The sequence below is a fragment of the Tursiops truncatus genome, chromosome X, assembly GCF_011762595.2.
Source record: "Tursiops truncatus isolate mTurTru1 chromosome X, mTurTru1.mat.Y, whole genome shotgun sequence".
NCBI lineage: Eukaryota > Metazoa > Chordata > Mammalia > Artiodactyla > Delphinidae > Tursiops > Tursiops truncatus.
The window spans coordinates 115,884,460-115,895,318 of record NC_047055.1 but is presented as its reverse complement, the minus strand read 5'-3'; the positions used below and the strand labels follow the sequence as shown (position 1 = coordinate 115,895,318).

Genomic DNA, 10,859 nt, shown 5'->3' with positions numbered 1-10,859 from the left:
GATATCTGTTTTTCTCTTTCTGACCGACTTCGCTCTGTATGACAGTGTCTAGATCTATCCACGCCTGTACAAATGAACCAACATAGTTCCTTTTCATGGCTGTATAACATTCCATGGTATATAGGTACCACATCTTCTTTATCCATTTGTCTTTGGGTGGCCATTTAGGTTGTTTCCATGACCTGGCTATTGTAAATAGTGCTGCAATGAACATTGGGGTGCATGTGTCTTTTAGAATTATGCTCTTCTCTGGGTTTATGCTCTGTAGTGGGATCGCTGGGTCATATGGTATTTCTATTTTTAGTTTTTTAAGCAATCTCCTTACTCTTCTCCCTAGTGGCTCTATCAATTTGCACTCCCACCAACAGTGCAAGAGCGTTCTCTTTTCTCCACACCGTGTCCAGCAGTTGTTTTTTGTTGATTTTCTGATGATGCCCGTTCTAAATGGTGTGAGGTGATACCTCAGTGTAGTTTTGATGTGCATCTCTCTAATAATTAGTGATGTTGAGCAGGTTTTTATCTGCTTGTTGGCCACCTGTATGTCTTCTGTGGAGAATAGTCTGTTTAGGACTTCTGCCCATTTTTAGATTGGGTTGTTGGTTTTTTTAATACCAAGCAGCATGAGCTGTTTACATATTTTTGAGATTGATCCTCAGACCGCTGATTTGTATGTAAATATTTTTCCCATTCTGAGGGTTGTGTTTTCGTAGTTTCCTGTGCTTAGCAAAATCTTTTAAGTTTTCTTAGGTCCCACTTGTATATTTCTGTTTTCATTTCCATGACTCTAGCAGGAGGATTACAAAAGATCTTCTTGTGTTTTATGTCCAACGATGTTCTTCTTATGTTTTCCTCTACGAGTTTTATAGTGTCCAGCCTTAAGTTTAGGTCTCTGTTCCATTTTGACTTTATTTTTGTGTACGGTGTTTGGGAGTGTTCTAATTTTATTGTTTTACATGTCTCTGTCCAGTTTCCCCAGCACCACGTATTGAAGAGACTGTTTTTTCTCCATTGTGTATCCTTGCCTCCTTTGTCATAGATTAGTTGACCATAGGTGTGTGGCTTTATCTCTGGGCTTTCTATCCTGTTGCATTGGTCTGTATTTCTGTTTTTGTGCCAGTCCCATGCTGTCTTGATTACTGTAGCTTTGTAGTACAGTGTGAAGTCACAGAGCCTGATTCCTCCAGCTCCTTTTTTTTTCCATCAAACTGCTTTGGCTACTCGGGGATTTTTGTGTCTCCATACAAATTTTAAGATTTTTTGTTCTAGTTCTGTAAAAAATGCCATTGGTAATTTGAGAGGGATTGCACTGAATATGTTGATTGCTTTGGGTAGTATAGTCATTTTCACAATATTGATTCTTCCAATCCAAGAACATGGTATATCTCTTCATCTGTTTGTATGATCCTCAGTTTCATTCATCAGTGTCTTATACTTTTCTGTATACAGGTTTTCTGTCGCCCTAGGTAGGTTTATTCCTAGGTATTTTACTCCTTTACTTGCAGGGGTAAATGGGAGTCCTTCCTTAATTTCTCTTTCTTTTTTTCTTCATTAATGTATAGGAATGCAAGGGATGTCTGTGCGTTCATTTTTTGTCCTGCAATGTTTCCAAATCCATGGATTAGCTCTACTAGTTTTATGGTGGCATCTTTAGGATTCTCTAAGTATAGAATCATGTCATCTGCAAAGAGTGACATTGTGACTTCTTCTTTTCCAGTTTGTCTTCCTTTTATTTCTTTTGCTGCTCTGATTCCCATGGCTAGAAGTTCCAAAACTATGTTGAATAAAAGTGGTGACAGTGGGCATTCCTTGTCTTGTTCCTGATCTTAGAGGAAATGCTTTCAGCTTTTCACCATTGAGTATGACATTAGCTGTAGGTTTGTCAATTACAGCCTTTATTATATGTTGAGGTATGTTTCCTCTATGCCCACTTTCTGGAGAGTTCTCATAAGTGGATGTTGAATTTTATCAAAAAATTGTTCTGCATCTATTGAGATGATCATAAGGTTTTTGTTCTTCAGCTTGTTAATTTGTGTATCACACTGATTTATGGATATTGAAAAATCCTTGCATCCCTGGGATAATTCCCACTTGATCATGGTGTACGATGCTTTTAATGTATTGTTGGATTTAGATTGCTAGTATTGTTTTATTATTATTATTTTTTGTGGTACACGGGCCTCTCACTGTTGTGGCCTCTCCGGTTGCGGAGCACAGGCTCTGGACGCGCAGGCTCAGCGGCCATGGCTTACGGGCCCAGCCGCTCCACGGCATGTGAGATCTTCCTGGACCAGGGCAAGAACCCATGTCCTCTGCATCGGCAGGTGGACCCCCAACCACTGGGCCACCAGGGAAGCCCATAGATTGCTAGTATTTTGTTGAGGATTTTTGTGTCTATGTTTATCAGTGATATTGCCTTGTAAATTTTTTTGGGTGGTATCTTTGGTTTTGGTATCTGGGTGATAGTGGCCTCATAGAATGAGTTCAGGGGTGTTCCTTCCTCTCTCTGCAATTTTTTGAAATAGTCTCAGAAGGATAGGTGTTAACTCCTCTCTAAATGTTTGGTAGGATTCGCCTGTGAAGCCATCTGGCTTGTTGGGAGTTTTTTAATTACAGGTTCATTTTCAGTACTTGTAATTGGTCTGTTCATATTTTCTATTTCTTCCTGGTTCAGTCTTAGAAGGTGGACAAATTCTCAGAAAGGTACAATTTCTTCTATGTTGTCTGTTTAATGGTATGTAGTTGCTTGTGGTAGTCTCTTAAGTTGGTTGTAACTTCTCCTTTTTCATTTCTAATTTTGATTTGGGCCCTCTCCCTTTTTTTCTTGATGAGTCTGGCTAAAACTTTATCAATTTTGTTTATCTGAACCAGCTTTTAGTTTCATTTATCTTTTCTATTGTTATTTTAGTCTCTAGTTCATTTATTTCTGCTCTGATTTTTATGATTACTTCTAATTTGGGGTTTGCTTTGTTCTTCTTTTTATAGCTACTTTAAGTGTAACATTAGGTTGATATTTTTCTTGTTTCCTGAGGAGAGCTTGTATTGCAGTAAACTTCGCTCTTAGAACTGCTTTTGATGCACCCCATAGGTTTTGAATCATCATGTTTTTGTTTTCATTTGTCTTTAGGTATTTTTTTATTTCCTTTTTGGTTTCCACAGTGATCCACTGGTTGTTTAGTAATCCACTGGTTGTTTAGTAAACATATTGTTTAGCCTCCATGTGTTTGTTTTTTACAGTTTTTTTTCTTATAGTTGATTTCTAATCTCATAGTGCTGTGGTCAGAGAAGATGCTTGATATGATTTCAGTTTTCTTAAATTTACCGGGGGTTGCTTTGTGGCCCAGCATGTGAACTATCCTGGAGAATTTTCCATGTGCACTTGAGAAGAATGTGTATTCTGCTGCTTTCAGATGGAATGTTCGATAAATATCAATAAAGTCCATCTAGTCTAATGTGTCATTTAAGACCTGTGTTTCCTTATTGATATTCTGTCTGGATAATCTGTCCATTGATGTAAGTGAGGTGTTAAAATCCTCCACTATCATTGTGTTACTGTCCATTTCTCCTTTTATATCTGTTAACATTTGCCTTATGTATTGAGGTGCTGTGTGCATATATATTTACAATCATTATATCTTCTTTCTTTGTCTCTTGTAACAGTCTTTATTTTAAAGTCTATTTTGTCTGATATGAGTTTTGCTACTCCAGCTTTCTTTTGATTTCCATTTACATGGAATACATTTTTCCACCCCCTTACTTTCAGTCTGTATGTGTCCTTAGATCAGAAGTGGGTCTCTTGTAGACAGCTTATATATGGGTCTTGTGTTTGTATCCATTCAGCCAGTTTGTGTCTTTTGGTTGGGGCATTGAGTCCATTTACATTTAAGGTAATTACTGAGGTGTATGTTCTTATGGCCATCTTGTGAATTGTTTTGGATTTTGGATTTGTTTTTGTAGGTTTTTGTTTTTCCCTTCCTCTTTTGTTCTCTCGTGCTTTGATGACTATCTTTAGTACTGTGTCTGGATTGCCTTTGTGTATGTGTGTGTTTATCTATTGTAGATTTTTTGTTTGCAGTTGTCATGACGTTTTGATATAGCAGTCTATATATATTAAGAAGATTGTTTTAAATTGCTGGTCTCTTAATTTCAAATGCATTTCCAATATCCTGTATCTGTACTCTCCTCTTCTCACAGTTGCTGGTTTTGATAGCATATTTATGTGGATGATTTCCTACCTTTACTGCATGTTTGCCTTTTCTGGTGAGCTTTCCCATTTCATAATTTTGTTTCTAGTTGTGGCCTTTTTCTTCCTAGAGAAGTTCCTAGGAACGTGTTGTAAAACTTCCATTTGTTGTGAAGCTGCTTTGTCGGTGCTGAATTCTTTTAGCTTTTGCTTGTCTGTAAAGCTTTTGATTCCGCCATAGCATCTGAACAAGAGCCTTTCTGGGTAGAGTATTCTTGGTTGTAGGTTTTTCCCTTTCATTACTTTAAATATATCATGCTACTTCCTTCTTGCCTGCAGAGTTTCTGCTGAAAAATCAGTTGATGGCCTTATGTGGATTCCCTTGTATGCTATTTGGTGCTTTTCCCTTGTTGCTTTTAATATTTTCTTTACCTGTAATTAATTTTTGTCAATTTCATTACTGTGTGAATCCGTGTGTTCCTCCTTGGGTCAGTCCTGTATGGGACTCTCTGAGCTCCCTGGACTTGGGTGGCTGTTTCCTTTCCCATGCTAGGGAAGTTTTCAATATTATCTCTTCAAATTTTCTCTCAGGCCCTTTCTCTCTCTCTTCTCCTTGTGGGACCCCTATAATGCAAAACGTTGGTGAATTTAATGTTGTCCCAGAGGTCTCTGAGACTGTCCTCATTTCTTTTCATTCATTCTTCTTTATTCTGTTCTGCGACAGTGATTTCCACTGCTCTGTCTTTTCCATTTGAGTTTCAAGGTGAATGCAGCCTCAGCAGACAGACAACTCCACTGCAACCTCATTCATGAAAGAATCTGAATCAGAGGCATTCAGCTAAGCCATATCTGGATTTCTGACTCACAAAAACTGAACTGGATTGGAGACAAGATGTGGACTAGAAGGACCTTGAAGTAACCTCCTCTCATGAGCACACCAAAGTCACAACGAACTGTTGAAGAGCCACTGATAAAAAAAAAGACTGGAACCTACCAAAGAAAGATATTCTATATCCAAAGACCTAAAGAAGAAACCACAGTGAGATGGTAAGAGGGGCACACTTGCAATATAATTAAATCCCATATTAGCCGGGTGGGTGACCCACAAACTGGAGAACAATTATGTTTTATATGTTCTCCCACAGGAGTAAAAGCTCTGGGCCCCACATCAGGCTCCCCAGCACAGGGGTCTGGCCTTGGGAGTAGGAACCCCCAGAGCACTTGGCTTTGAAGGCCAGCAAGGCTTGAGTGCAGGAGCTGCACAGGACTGGGGAAACAGACTCTACTCTTGGAGGGCGTACACAAGGTCTCACGCACACTGGGACCCAGGGCAAAAGCAGTGACTTCAGAGGAGCCTGGGCCAGACCTACCTGCTGGTCTCATAGGGTTTCCTGGGGAAGCAAGGGGTGGCTGTGGCTCGCCCTGGAGACATGGATGCTGGTGGCAGAGATACCCAGTGAGTGTTCATCTATATGAACTCTTGCTGGAGGTGGACATCTTGCCTGGGTCATTAGCACCAAAACCTGGCCCTACCCAACAGCATGTAGGCTGCAGTGCTGGCACACCTCAGGCCAAAAACCCAACAGGTGAGGAACACAGCCCCACCCATCAGCAGAGAAGCTGCCCCCAGCCACCTCTTGACATGGACCTGCCCACCAGAGGGCAAAGACCCAGCCTCACCCACCAGGGGGCAGACACAAGAACAGAACAGTCCTACAGCCTGTGGAACTTAGTCTGCCAACACATGTCAGAACCTACCCTGGACCAGCTGGCCCTTGGGTGACAAGAGGGGCATGTACTGCTGGGACACAGAGGGCTACATCTGCAAGGTCAAGAAGTGTAACTAACCTACCACATTCATAAAAATACAAATAGAAATTTAAACAAAATGAGATGGCAATGGAATATGTTCCCCGTAAAGGAACAAGATAAAACCCCAGAAGAACTACTAAGTGAAGTAGAGATAGGAAATCTCCACTTCAAGAAAGAAAGAATTCAGAATAATGATCATAAAGATGATCCAAGAACTCGGGAAAAGAATGGATGCAGAGACTGAGAAGTTTAGTTTTTAACAAAGAGTAGGAAATGTAAAGAACAACCAAACAGAACTAAAGAATACAATAACTGAAATGAAAATTACACTAGAAGGAATCAATAGCAGAATAAATGAGGCAGAAGAACGGATCAGTGTGCTGGAAGACAGAGTGGTGGAAATCAGTACCGTGGAACCGAATAAAACTTTTGATTTGTGAAACCTTACAGGAATATATACTGCATCCCTCAAATCCCTGGCACAGCACAGTCAGCTGGGCTAATGTGAGGAGAGTTTCATAAAGAAATTGCTAACAAACGTGTGGGAGGCGATGGGGAAAATCACCAGGCACAATGAAGTACCCCAAGGCCAGTAACAACAGGGCACAGAAGAGCCAACAGGAAGCAGTTACTGGAACCTGTACACAGTGAGAGTTGAGTGAAATTGGCCCCAGTCCTTCCTGCAGCAGAGGGATGCAGCTTATGATGATCCTACAGGACAAAGTGGGGAAACAAATACCTAGAACTTCACTCTCTTCCCTTCCTGCTGTCAGCCATGTCTTCTCGTTGGCTGAACCCAGCCAGAAGCCAGAGGCCAGGAAGCATACTGATGGAATCCATGCAGGTCAGCCTTTGGGTCCAGAAAGGAGAGTAGAAAGGGTGGAGAGTTGGTCTGCAGAAGCAAAAGGAGGTGATCAAGGAAACAATGTGAACCTGAAGTTTATGGATCAACTTCTGTCATACAACTTTGCCTTTTGTTCCATATCTGAGCAATACTAAGGTCACCTTGGGTAGAACAGTGTCCAAAACAAGCTGTGTGACCTAATCTAAAGTGAAAAAGAAAATTCAGCACATGGGAAGTGAAGCCCGTGGTTTCTCATCTCTCTTCTTTTTGAAACACACTGACAGACTGATACGCTTCTCTTACATGCTAAACCTATGGGAAACCAAACGAGGAAAATAAATTTTGCTCTTGTGAAAAATGCCTACAACAATAAGATGCAGATTTTACTTTCATGAAGCATCAAATGATCCACTGTAAAAGCTTGAACAGGTCAGAATTCAAACAACAAATCTAGCTGCATGAAGTTAGGGCCCTGAAAAACAAAAAGGATACAGTAATGCTCTTGGGCTTAAACATTTTGTTTAGGGTTTAGACAGATACTCTTTCACTACCCTCTTTTGCTCAGAAAGAGTAAAACCTGTCTCATTGGCAATTTTTATTTCACCTTGACACCCTTTTGTAAAAAGCCCCTCTCATGATTTTTTTAAAAGGCCTTGGGCAGATTCACACATCTTCTGTGGCTGTTCATGCTCTCACGGCACTTTTTTCTTCTCTTTCTTACAGCATTCATCATTTTGCATCTAATTGCTTAACATGTCTGAGTCCCTTGCTAGACTGTGAGCCCCGAAGAAGAAGGATCGTGCTTTCTTTGTCTCTGCATCCTGCAGTCCCTGGAGTACCTTCCCCTGAGTATACACCCAACGAATCTTTGTCACATAAATTAAAGATGAAGCAATCTTGCCTTCCACTTTTTTTCTCTTGAGGGTAAGGATTGTCAAACTGAAAAAGAACACCATCCCTCCTGTGCATTCTCAAGAGTGAAGCTCATCGTTTGGGTTTCCTTTTTAACTATTTTGTACTCTAACTGTTTTGTACTTGTATTTGCATGTACTATAAAAGCATAGGTAAGATTTTGTTAAACTGAAGCACTTAGAGCTGAGGTCCATAAGCTTTTTCTTTTTTAAGCGTCACATAGTAACTATTTTAGGTTTTTGTGGGCCATATAGTCTCTGTCAGAACCACTGAACTCCTCCCTGTGGCACAGAAACAGCCTTTGACCATATGTAAATGATTGGGCATGGCTGTGTTCCAATATAACAGGCGTTCCTCACAACCTAGTGTCCTAGTGCTGGATTCTAGGTTGTGAGCAACGCTGCCATGAGTAACCTTCTACACACGGCCTTTCTTTTATGTACATATGTATCTTCAGGAGCAATGTTAAGAGGTGGAATTACTGGGGCAGAGAAGAAATACATCTGGTACGAATTATGATGTATGAAATAAGCTATTAGGATGTATGGTACAGCACAGGGAATACAGCCAATATTTTATATTAACTAAATGGAGTATAACCTTTAAAAATTATGAATCGCTGTTATACACCCGTAACTTATAAAATGTTGTACAGCAACTATACTTCAACATAAATACATAAATAAAGCAATCAATCTGCAAGTTTGGTAGGTATGGCCAAATTTGTATTACCTTTTCCAAAAAAAATAATTAACAAAAAAATAAGTATATTTGTAGCTTCTAGTGTCAGAATCACAATAGGAATTAAATCATCAAATACTTACTGAGTATCTAAATATCATCCATGCCTATCCTACACATGGGAAAACCAAAAGAATGAGACACTGTTTCTTCAGGTAAAAGCTCTAAAACCTGGTCGGTAGAAATCACTCAAAATGATTTTATGACTGGAGTGTTTTTTAATGATTGGCTAGTTAATGACTTACCTAATAGAAGATCTACCCCAAATTCATTATCATCATGGCTGAAGACATCCATGGCTAAAAGTAGTCATCCAGATCTGGACTAATGTAACAGTTTATTTTTGCATCTTTAGAATCTCTGTTTTCCTGTTTTGCCTTATATTAAGGATGTCCATATAAGTTTTTATGTCCCCCACCTTGCTACATACATAGACTGAGTCATCTGTCTTTTTTCCTCAAGTCTTGTTTCCAGGAGACGTTTGATGAGTAACTCTCAGTCAACCCAGCAACACAAAGGCTGCCTGAAGCATGAAGTGGTGGTGGTGGTGCTGGAGCAATTGTGGAGGAGGTGCTGGTGGAGAAGGAGGAGGTGCTGGAGGCAGTGGAGCTGATGGTGGTGGCGGCGGCAGCAGAGGTGGTAAGAGAGGAAGAAGAAATGAATAAACTGAGTTGTTCTACAATACTGGAGTAACAACCATAACTAGTTTGATAATGAGCATATATTTGCAACATTAAAAGTGCTTTATGCATTATCAAAGAAGGAGTAAATTAAGGGCAATATAGCTTTAGTTTTAATTATATCACATTGTCTTCTTAATCTTGGAATTTGGTTCAGTTAAATATAACTGTTTCATCTACAAGTTTTTCCCAGTACTTTAATTTCTTTATTAGAACATGGTAATATTATAGGATCTACAGTGAATTTGGTGGCCATGTGGCTTTTTTAGTTTCTTTATAACTGAACAACCCAGATGTTTAAACATGTAATACTGTTGGTAGAAATTAAATACAGAGTAAGCTGGTTAATGCCCAAACCAGAAAATTCAGTTAACTAGACTAATTCCCCAACATTTCTGAAATAATCAGTTTACTCACATGTTATGGGCGCTCTCTACGGCATATTGAGTTGAGCTAAACTGACTCTTCATTTCCATTTGTATTAGTTTCCTAGGGCTGCTGCAACATAGTACCACAAATTGGGTGGCTTCAAACAACAGACATTTATTCTCTCACAATTCTGGAGTCTAGAATTCCAAAATCAAGATGTCAGCAGGGTCATCCTCCTTCTGAGGGCTCTAGGAAACGGTCCTTCCTTGCCTCTTCTAGCCTCTGGTGGTTGCCAGCAACCCTCCACATTCCTGGGCTTATAGACCCATCACTCTAGTCTCTGCCTCTTGTCTCATGCAGTGTGTCTCTTGTCTGTGTCTCCTCTTCTTGTAAGGACACCAGCCATACTGGATTAAGTACCCACCCTAGTCCAGTATGACCTTATCTTTACCTAACTGCTTTATCTGCAATTACCCTATTTCCAAATAAGGTCACATTCTGAGGTAATGGGGGATTAGAACTTCAACATATCTTGGGGGGGGGGGGGCGGGCACAATTCAACCTGTAATACCTTCCCATAAGCAGATACTATAATTTAGTCCCAATGAACACCTATCCATCCATAAACTGAAGGAAAAAACAATTTTTCATTTCATGGTCACCTGGTTCAGGGCAGAAGAAGGTGATGTGCAAGTTTATATTATGTGCCTCATGTAACACCGTTGATGTCAATGTAGGAAAAACTACCAAAAACAGTACTAATATCACTTGTGAATACATATGTATGTGATGAAAACACATACAGTAGATAGTGCCAAATCCATGGTGGAGGTTGCTTCTGGGAAGGAAGGGAGGTAAAGACAGGAAGGAGAATAGGTTTGGGACAGAGATAACAGAACATTTCAATTTCAAGTGGTAAAAAGTAACACTAGAAGAAAATATGTTAATATTTAATTAATAAATGTTAATGTTTATTGGTTCAAAGTGGCTACTATCTGTCACATAATCTGTAATCATTTCTGAATCTTTAAAAATTTTTCAAAAATACATAAATTAAAAAATAATATAATTATTGTCAAGTAATAAAGAACTAGGTATAAATGAGCAAGAGATCATTTCCTCCTAGTCCTACATTGTGGTTAATCACCTGAAGGGAATTTTCCCAGCTCTGATGGGGATGACCTCAGCAACATATAGTTCCAGTAGTACTGTCTTCCAATCTAAATTACCTGCACAGAAGGTTACCCTCTGAAATGGAAAGAAACACAATTTCATTAGAGGTTTGAGTTGAGATGACCAGAGCCTACTGTCTAATGTCTCT

At 39.7% G+C, this 10,859-nt stretch overlaps 1 long non-coding RNA gene across 1 annotated transcript; it reads left to right on the top strand.

Moving 5' to 3' along the window:
* The first annotated feature begins 2,506 nt into the window (after nucleotides 1–2,506).
* Nucleotides 2,507–10,624, top strand: LOC141277670 (uncharacterized). The gene is made up of 3 exons (XR_012329431.1): nucleotides 2,507–5,227; nucleotides 7,560–7,760; nucleotides 8,952–10,624. It is a non-coding gene; the product is annotated as an uncharacterized lncRNA (long non-coding RNA).
* Nucleotides 10,625–10,859: the final 235 nt, after the last annotated feature.